The sequence below is a fragment of the Candoia aspera genome, chromosome 8, assembly GCF_035149785.1.
Source record: "Candoia aspera isolate rCanAsp1 chromosome 8, rCanAsp1.hap2, whole genome shotgun sequence".
In the NCBI taxonomy this organism is placed as follows: Eukaryota; Metazoa; Chordata; class Lepidosauria; order Squamata; family Boidae; genus Candoia; species Candoia aspera.
Window position 1 is genome coordinate 57,464,363 of NC_086160.1, and position 8,739 is coordinate 57,473,101.

An 8,739-nucleotide genomic window follows, 5' to 3' on the forward strand; every position below is an offset into this window, starting at 1 on the left:
CTTCCAGCAATAGATTTAAAATCCATTCAGGAATGAAAATAAGCCACCCCACAATTCACAAACAAATCTTGGTAAACATCAAACCATCAGATTGTTTAAAGGAAAATGGATTCCCCACCCTTACAGTTCTATATTTCTCTTAGGGAACAGGAAGGAAATGGTGATAATTGTTGCAATAAGACAACCTTTGAAGGTTGATTAAAATACTGGAAGTGGCAACCATATAGGTTTCTTTGGCTATATATTATCTGGCTATCAATGCAACAAATTTGGCTACTGTTTCTTCCAAAATTAGTAAATGATGTGCATAATATTTATTTTATTTGGCTATCAATACAATAGATTGTGCTAATGCAACTAAATATAAATCCAACAATATAAATGATATTTATTGGGTTATCAATGCAACAAATTGTGCTAATTCCTCTTCCAGTATAACTAAATGATCTGCATAATATTAAATGTAAATGATTAAATACATATATTATCTTAGCAATAAGAGTCCAATAAGAAATAAGGGACTGAATTAGGGAAAGGGTAGCTTTTGAAATGCAGACTTCCTGACTCAGACATGACCCCTGTAAGATAGGCTATTTATTAAAAGCAAGAAGAAAGATGAGCTTGCTCTTTGCCTAACGCTCCTCCCTAGTCCATTTGCAAAGCTGAAAGTGCTAGCAGTTTATGAACTGGCAGTTTCTACTACTCCCAATTCTGCAATCTAGTTTAGAATGCTCAAGACAGGCTATTATGGCACGCATTTGTGCTGCCTCCAACTTAAGGGAAGAAGGAAAAACCTAGGTAACCAATTTTACCTTTATTCAAAGACAGAGTAGCCACTGAAGAATGATGTGGCAACATCAGTGATAATGCTCGTTACGAGAAGATGGGGCCAATGCTTTCAGAAAATAGAAAAAAGGAATCTCTATAAGATAGTACTACAGTTTACATGTGCACGCATGTAACCAAAAGCAGAGATGCATCAGATGGGTGAAGAAGAGTGATTCTCATAGTCCAAACATGCTTGAAAATGTTCCTGGGAGCTAAATCAATATTTCTATCTCTTTGCTCAAAGTTTCCAAGAATAAAGATACAGTATTTATTTTATTTATTTATCATATTTGTATAGCTGCCCATCTTACATAGTGACTCTAAGCAACACATATTTGAAAAAGTGGATAACCATACTTTTACAGGTAGTCCTCGTTTAACGACCCTAATCGGGACTGGCAACTCCGCCACTAAGTGGGAAATTATGGGCCCACAACTGTGCTTTCTGACTAGAAAGAGACATGACTACTCAGTTTCACACCTTCATTTCTGTTTGCCTCCAAACCACTCCCCCACCCTTTGGAATGCTCCAATCCCTGCTTATTGTCTTGTACACATTGAAAGCAATGCAACTGCACCAGCAGCCCAGGGCTGGGAGCCACAGCCACAGCCACGCTACGCAAACAGCTTACTCTCCCATGCCAGCAGAGGGGCAGGCAAAGGAGAGATTGCCTACAGAAATCTCTTGCTTCTGCCCCCACCTCGCAGAGCGGAGAGATAGGAGATGAAGAGATTTCAAGATAATACTGTAAGCTGTTTGCATAGCATGCCTGCAGCTCCCAGACCCAGGCCACTGGCATGATCACATTGCTTTCAATGTGTAGAACAGCAAACATCTTACTCTTTTGTAATCCCATTTCTTTCCAATCTCTCTGCTCTGCAAGGGAAGAAAAAAGGAAAAAAACACAAGTCAGGCATATAAAAACACATACTGATTCTAATGACGATCACATGACTGAAGGATGCTGCGAAGGTAAAAAATGGTAGTAAATTGGCTGTAAAGTTATTTTTTCAGCACTGTCATAACTTCAAACAGTTGCTGAATGAGTGTTTGGTAAGCAAGGACTACCTGTAAGTGTATGATTTCTACACCAAGAAATGCCTGGATAATTATTTCATTGATTGAGGATATATGAGGATTATATGGAATTTTGCCAGAAATGAAACAAGATATATGCACATTCACAAGGGCTCTTTATTATTATTTTATAATTTCAAGAGCTGGAGTTTGGGGAAAAAAGGGAATCTGATGACTGATGAACCCTTATGTAGATTCAGTAATAAATGTTCCACTTTTACTCCATTTCTTGCTGACATTACCTAGTGATCTAACTGAGCAATTTTGCTTGCATGTGTGGTCCCAATAAATTTTTTTTCTCATGTAGCAAAAATAAATGAATGAGGTACTAGAAATGCTCTATTCTTTGGAGAATGTTGTTTTACAAGGTACTCTGTAAAGATGATTTGCTTCACTTTTTTAAGCTTAATCAGAAATTGGGCCAAACTCTTATAGGAAATTCTGAATTAGGTCAGAATTGATCACATCAGAATCAGCACACAATCTCTCCGATCATAGTAAGTAGCCAAGTGACTAAGTTATTGGCCTGACTCCTAAAGGGCACTTCTACACAGCCACTGTTTTCACTGTCCAATCACTTCTGAAATATTTTGCAATTCTCCTGATTGGCTCACCCAGAATTATCGCAACAATCAATGGTCTGTCCATCTGACCACAGGAGACCCCAAAACTGGCATCTACCCAGAGCTCCATTATTCTGCCCTTAATTCATAAAGCATATTTCCCCCTGACAATTAAAAAAAAACACCTAACTAGATGCTGTTGCAAAAAACCCTTCTTCCCAATTTCAAAGACTGATGTGAAGACTGAATTATGGTTTGGCAACTATGGGAAAGGAGGAGACTGGAATCCAGAGTGATATGAGTGACAGGAGAATTTGGCACTCAAGTTCAGATCCCAACAGCCAGACAACTTATTGAGTAACCTTAGGTCACTCACTGTTTTTTAGTCTAACCTGTTTCCTGAGGTGACTTTGAAGATGATAGAAGAGCATGTATGCTGCTCTGAACCTCTTAAAGAAGGGTAGGGAAGGGCCATTCAAGGTTCTAGTATTATAGTTAATACCTGGCAAACAGTAGTTTAATTTTTTAAATTTATGTACTTTTCAGGCACATAGAGAAGCTTAAGTAAACAAACAAGCAGCACACAAAAATAAACTTGATTCTTCTGTATAATCTGATCTTCAATCAAAATAAATTGTTTCAAGAGTATACACTTGAATCACAGAAGCTAACCTGGACATGAAACAGTCAAAAACTTAATAATAATGTCAGAGTATTAGTAATTAATCTACTGGGTACCATTCCATTGATAGGACTGGAGAAATTCTCCAGAAAGGTTTTCAAAATTCATGACTTGCTGCTATAAAGTTATTTAGAAATAAGTTTACAAAAGAGAACTGGTATAATACGGAGTGGGGGCATTTAATGGCACAATATCAGTTAGGTTGACAGACAGAGAAGACTTAACAATATCTTGATGGGAGAGTCTCTCTATGAACTAAATATTTGCATGACTGCTCAAAAATATTGGTAGAGACAAGCATTCAAGATTGTTTCTCATGTGATCTCTCTCTGTCCTTCTCTCTTACACACAGACACACACATAAGGACTTACTGTATTATTCCAGTAGTGGCCTGCCTATTATCTCCTTACCGATTCTTCCCCAGCATCTACAACATAGAGCAGAAGTCTTGACTCTACTGGGTCTCCAACAGATAGTTTGTTGACTATTATTAGCTTGTGGGGGTGATGACCAGTAGCTTGCTTGGATAGCCATCAAGGAAAGCTGGAGCAGCAGCTTTCAAAACAGTAAAACATTTCCTTGCATAAATTAATCTTATTCTGAAAGGGGAAAACATTATCAATCATCCACTGGAGAACTGAGCATGCTGGTTTTTACTGGTTCTTCTCTCTCCAAGCAGTACCTTACATAACTTTCTGTGCAGCAGCGAGATTCTGTTAGCAGCTCCCAACAAATGTGTTCTCTTTTCATACTAGCTCATCATCCCAGTTTATGCTTGTTCTTTCATTCAGCATTACCACTGATGCACATGCTTACTACATCTCTGCTTGTAAGCTCTAATGCTACTTAGATATTTCATGCAGATTGTCAGCTGCAAAAAGAAAGGGAGCAGACTTCAGAGGCCAAGCATAGTTAAAAGAGATAAATCTCAGTTTTCAGAGAATGCATGGATAAGGAGAAGTGATGTTCAGGACTGGTTTGTAGTAACTGATTTTGTAACACAACATTGTCAGCTAATATGTGGCAAAGAAAATAATCCACCCTTGCTGACATGAATGCAGAAGCAGGATCTTTCAAAGAAAGATGAAAGATAACAATACACACACTGTATGTCTGATAACAATTGTGTTATCTTTTTTAATGAATTAAAGGGCAATTATTTTTTTACACTTTGCTTTTCATTCTCTTAATGTACAATGACATTGTTCCAGAAACTGGTGATTGGTAAAACCTGGTATGATAAATGCCCAACATAATTTTTATCAAGCCATGCATATTCAATATATGCTTTTAGTAGCTCAGAATATTATTTTATTTATATGCCAACTTTCTGTTCAAAAAGAACCCTCCAGGGGTAAACACTAGTGATTTTCCATCTATCACAAGAAGCTCTTGTTAACAAGAAAGCTGGAGAGCTCTGATATGAAGGCAGAATTCTTTTGAATATTATATTTTGCATTTCAGACTAGCTATAATTTCAAATCTTGGTGTGAATATTTGGAGGCATCTGATTGGCTGCTGTTTTAAGAAGAGGATGCTGAAATTTGGTCTAACCTAAAATACAGTTCTTATATTTTAATACCACCTGCACACAATTAATGAACCCCTGTGTAGTTTACTGTCTGTATATAACTAAATAAGGAAGAACCATCTGATGTAAATATTCTGGAGTAAAATACATGAGACAGTGCATACCCAGGACACGGCACCATTCACTGCCATATGTGAAATGGCTCTTTCACACAAGTCAAATGACTGACTACTAAAAAGATAATAAAGAAAAACAAAGGCCAGTCTTGTCTGTTTTGCTATCAGTCCAAATCTTGGAAATATTCATATATCAATGGTAGTTATGTGTTATTTCTAACTTATCCATGGCAGATGAGGCTACCAATGATAATTACAGATGTACCATATCTCCAGTCAGAAGGTAGTAGACCCATCAGTACTAGCTGGGGAACATAGAGCTGTCAGCCTCACAGAGAGGCATTAGACTGAAAATGTAGCAACAGAGTTATGAAACAGATAAAACTCTGCTTTGATACAACACAAAGGCATGCTCTAATTCTTCTCTTCATCATTTCTAATAGACTTATTATAGAGGAAAGAACTTCTTTCTTATTGAAGAATCAACTGAAAAACATCAAAGCATCATATATGTTTTGTATGAAGAGGATTTTTAGTTAAAAAGAATTATACTGAACACTAACACTGAAGTAACAGAAACTGGGAAATTCAAAAACTGCATAATAGTGAACATGTAAGTGGTCAGTATTTGTTATTAATAATAAAAAACCATTACTGAGTATCTTTAGAAATGCTATTTATTAAAGAAAGTTTAATATCTTAATCTTGCAAATTCTGCATAGCTCAGTTGCAAAGAAAGAAATGTCCTACAATTTGATTTGAAATTTCAGCTTTCCCTTTATAAATTACTGAGTCTCAACAAATCATATTTTCTTTCCAAAATTTATTTTATATACCTTATAATGAGAAAAATGTAATTTATTTCAGAATATATATAAATGAATAGAGTGGCAGCCTTTACAATATTCTTTCTTTTCACTCTGAAGTCCAACATATCCCTTGTGTAATATTTATAAGGCAATTGTAATTCCTTGTATTGCATTGACATACATCTCCCACTTACACTCAGTACAGACTTTTCATGTCCCCATGGTAGCGTCAACAAGACATTTGAGAATCTACAATAATGGCCAATATGTAAAGACATATGTCCTGCTTCACCTATCCCATCTTAGTTTCATCTGCATAGTTCCTTAAATATGCTTTGTTTAAATGATACCTAAATTGCATATTTCTCTGGAGAAGGCTCTAATGCTGGGAAAGGTGGAAGGAAAGAGAAGAGGATGACCAGCAGCAAGGTGGATGGACTCAGTTACCGTGGTGATGGGTGCACTGTTGGGAGAGCTGAAGGACCAGGATAGGGATAGATCATCACGGAGAAAATCTATCTATGTGATTGCTAAAAGGTGACAATGACTTGATGACATGTAATCATCATAATTGAACTGCATGTCGGAATTGCACTGACATTATCTAACCAAAACAGCCAAAAAACACCCAATTTATATATCAAGAAACAACAGAAGTTTAAACAGCTTACATGTACTTTTTATACCTACACCTATACCTATTGATTTTATTATGGTCACTGACCAGTACAGTACTCTTTATAGGAAACTTCCTATTTATGTTGTGATATTAGTTCTTTCTTACCAGTACTTTAATTGATACAAACCTAAATCCATGTGTCTGAGTGATTTCCCCCCCTTCATTTAAGTAGACACACTCTGCTCATGCTCAAAATATTAGCATTTTTCAAAGCTGAACTTGGCATCTGAAAGACCTACTGGACCTGTTTCCCTTACCTCCATTTCTGGTCATTCTTACCCACTACTCATCTAATGATTCTCTTTTTTCTTTTTCTTTTCTTTCTTTTCTTTTTTTGGAGACCCTTTTTAGGAATCAGATCTTTTTTGTCAGGACAACAGAACAACAGTCCTAGGCCTCATACCTAGAGGAAGTCTTATCAACAATGATAAACATCACATCCATCTGAGAAAAAATGACAGTGACACAGGAGCACTGAAAAGAATATTCAGCTCTTGGCCCTGAGCTTCTGATTAGTAAATCTTGCTCCTAAATGCCACATGACTGCAGACCACTTGATACAGGACAATTAGTATGTAGAATCATGATTAAGTGTGTGCACTAATGCTAGCATTGGATTAGAGGTAAGAAGACATAGGTTCAAGCTCTCCTCAGCCATGAAATTGTATGGGGTGATTCTTTCAGGACAGCCTACCTTTCTCTCAGAGAAAACTTGGAAGAAATAGTCCTACATAGAACACTGAGTCACTAGTGGAAAGAAAGAATGTCAGTCGAATAAATTGATTAAATAAAATCCTGGCATAGAAGGGAGAACATTCATATTACTGTAGGAGAAACTTGTCTTTATTCATCCTGGCAGCTAAAGAACCACTTTCAGTATCAGTGAAGATGCCATCTGAAACACCAATACTTTCACTTTTTTTGCCTTTTCAGTTTGAAATGGCCTTTTTCTAGCCAACGCAAGGATGAAAATCATCTTGGTCATTTTCCCACAATATTCTTAACTCCTCATCAAAGACTGTTGCTACATTTCCCCAGCAAAACTTTGACATCGTTTAACAGTTGTAAATCATGATGCACAGTATTGAGGCTGCCCTGTACAGGCTGAGACTGTTCCTGGAACAGAGAGGAAGTTATGGGGGAAGCTTTACCAGTTGCATATCAGTCTTTGACACCCCTGTAGAAGACTCTGTGGCTTGCTAAAAAGAAAAAGTTGCAACTGTATGGACTGGATGCATCGTTTAGGGAAGGCCTAGCCATGTGCTCCAGAAAGTTGCGAGCACAAGGAGTAGTGTCTTGTAGTTTACACAGGAATGAGGAAGTAGAAAGTTCTGTTGAACTCAGGCAGGCACACTCACACAGACACACAAAGGCATACACAAGCAGTGTGGCAAGATACAGCATTCGATACTCAAAATGTCAACACCTCCCTAGAAGTCAAGCTCGGATCTAAAAAGGTTGGTGCCAGATCTAAAACCATTCACACCTTAGATTTAAACCTGCTGAATCCCCTCCCACCCCAAAATCCGTTGCTAAGGTGATACCTATAAAATCTATAGGGGCGAATACAAAGGCATAGACCCAAAGAAGCCTTGTCAGCTGCGCTTCAGGATGCACCGATTTACTGTGGCATCAAGCCTAAGGACTGCGGCTGTCAGGAAAGCTTCTGCCACATGAAATCCGGGGATCATAAGAAGGAAAGAACCGTTTCGCTGGAATAAACCCACAGGATGAGCCACCCTCGCGCTCTAACATCCGAGAAAAAACACGACCCGGTTTCTTTCCCGACTTCGCAACTTTTCCGCGTGGCACCGAAAGCGCACCCTCACGCTAGCCCCGAGCACAGAAGCCTGTCGTGGGGATGGGCGCTCCGCGGGCTCACCTTACACTCGGGAGCGGTATTCCCGATGGCTTCGTCGAGGAAAGGAAGGAGGAACTCGGATCGAGGCCCTCCCGGGGACCAGCGCAGTATGAAAAGGAAGGAGAAGCAAGACGATCGTGGCCGAGACGTCCCGGTCAAAAGAGCGCCATGTCAGCGCAAAGGCTGTTCTTGGCCGGTGGTCGCAGCAGGAGGAAGCGGCTGCCCAAGACGCCCCGGCTCGGCTCGTCGTCGGGGTGAAAAGCCGAGCGAAAAAGGAAGCCCCGCGCGCCGCCGCCTGTCAGGAGCCCCGCGAGGACTTGGTCGCCCTCCAGCCGTGCGCCTGCCCGCCCACACAACTGCAGCCACCCGGGCGCGGGCGCGCTCAACTGGGCGCGCGACCCGGAGCGCCTCGCACCTCCCTCCTCCCCGCCCACTCCTGGCCGTTCCCCTGTCGCACTTTCGCCTCCCTCTCACTTCCTAGCTGGAAATTCCCACTGACGTTGCGAGAAGAGCGGAGAAGGAAAAATGAAAACGGCCAGAAAGAAACAGCCGCCCCCGGGGAGGGTTGGAAGCAGAGGAGGGCGGTGGCAG

The 8,739-nt window shown here is 39.8% G+C and overlaps 1 protein-coding gene across 2 annotated transcripts in view; it reads right to left on the bottom strand.

Annotated features, from left to right (window-relative positions):
- Positions 1 to 8,512, bottom strand: part of NFKB1 (nuclear factor kappa B subunit 1) — a 74,250-nt gene extending 65,738 nt beyond the window's left edge. The window contains exon 1 of one of the 2 annotated variants that reach the window (XM_063310425.1): positions 8,170 to 8,512. The gene's annotated coding sequence lies outside the window, so the exon portion shown is untranslated. The remainder of the gene's footprint in view (positions 1 to 8,169) is intronic. The other variant, XM_063310424.1, reaches the window with a different exon arrangement.
- Between the last annotated feature and the right edge of the window lie 227 nt (positions 8,513 to 8,739).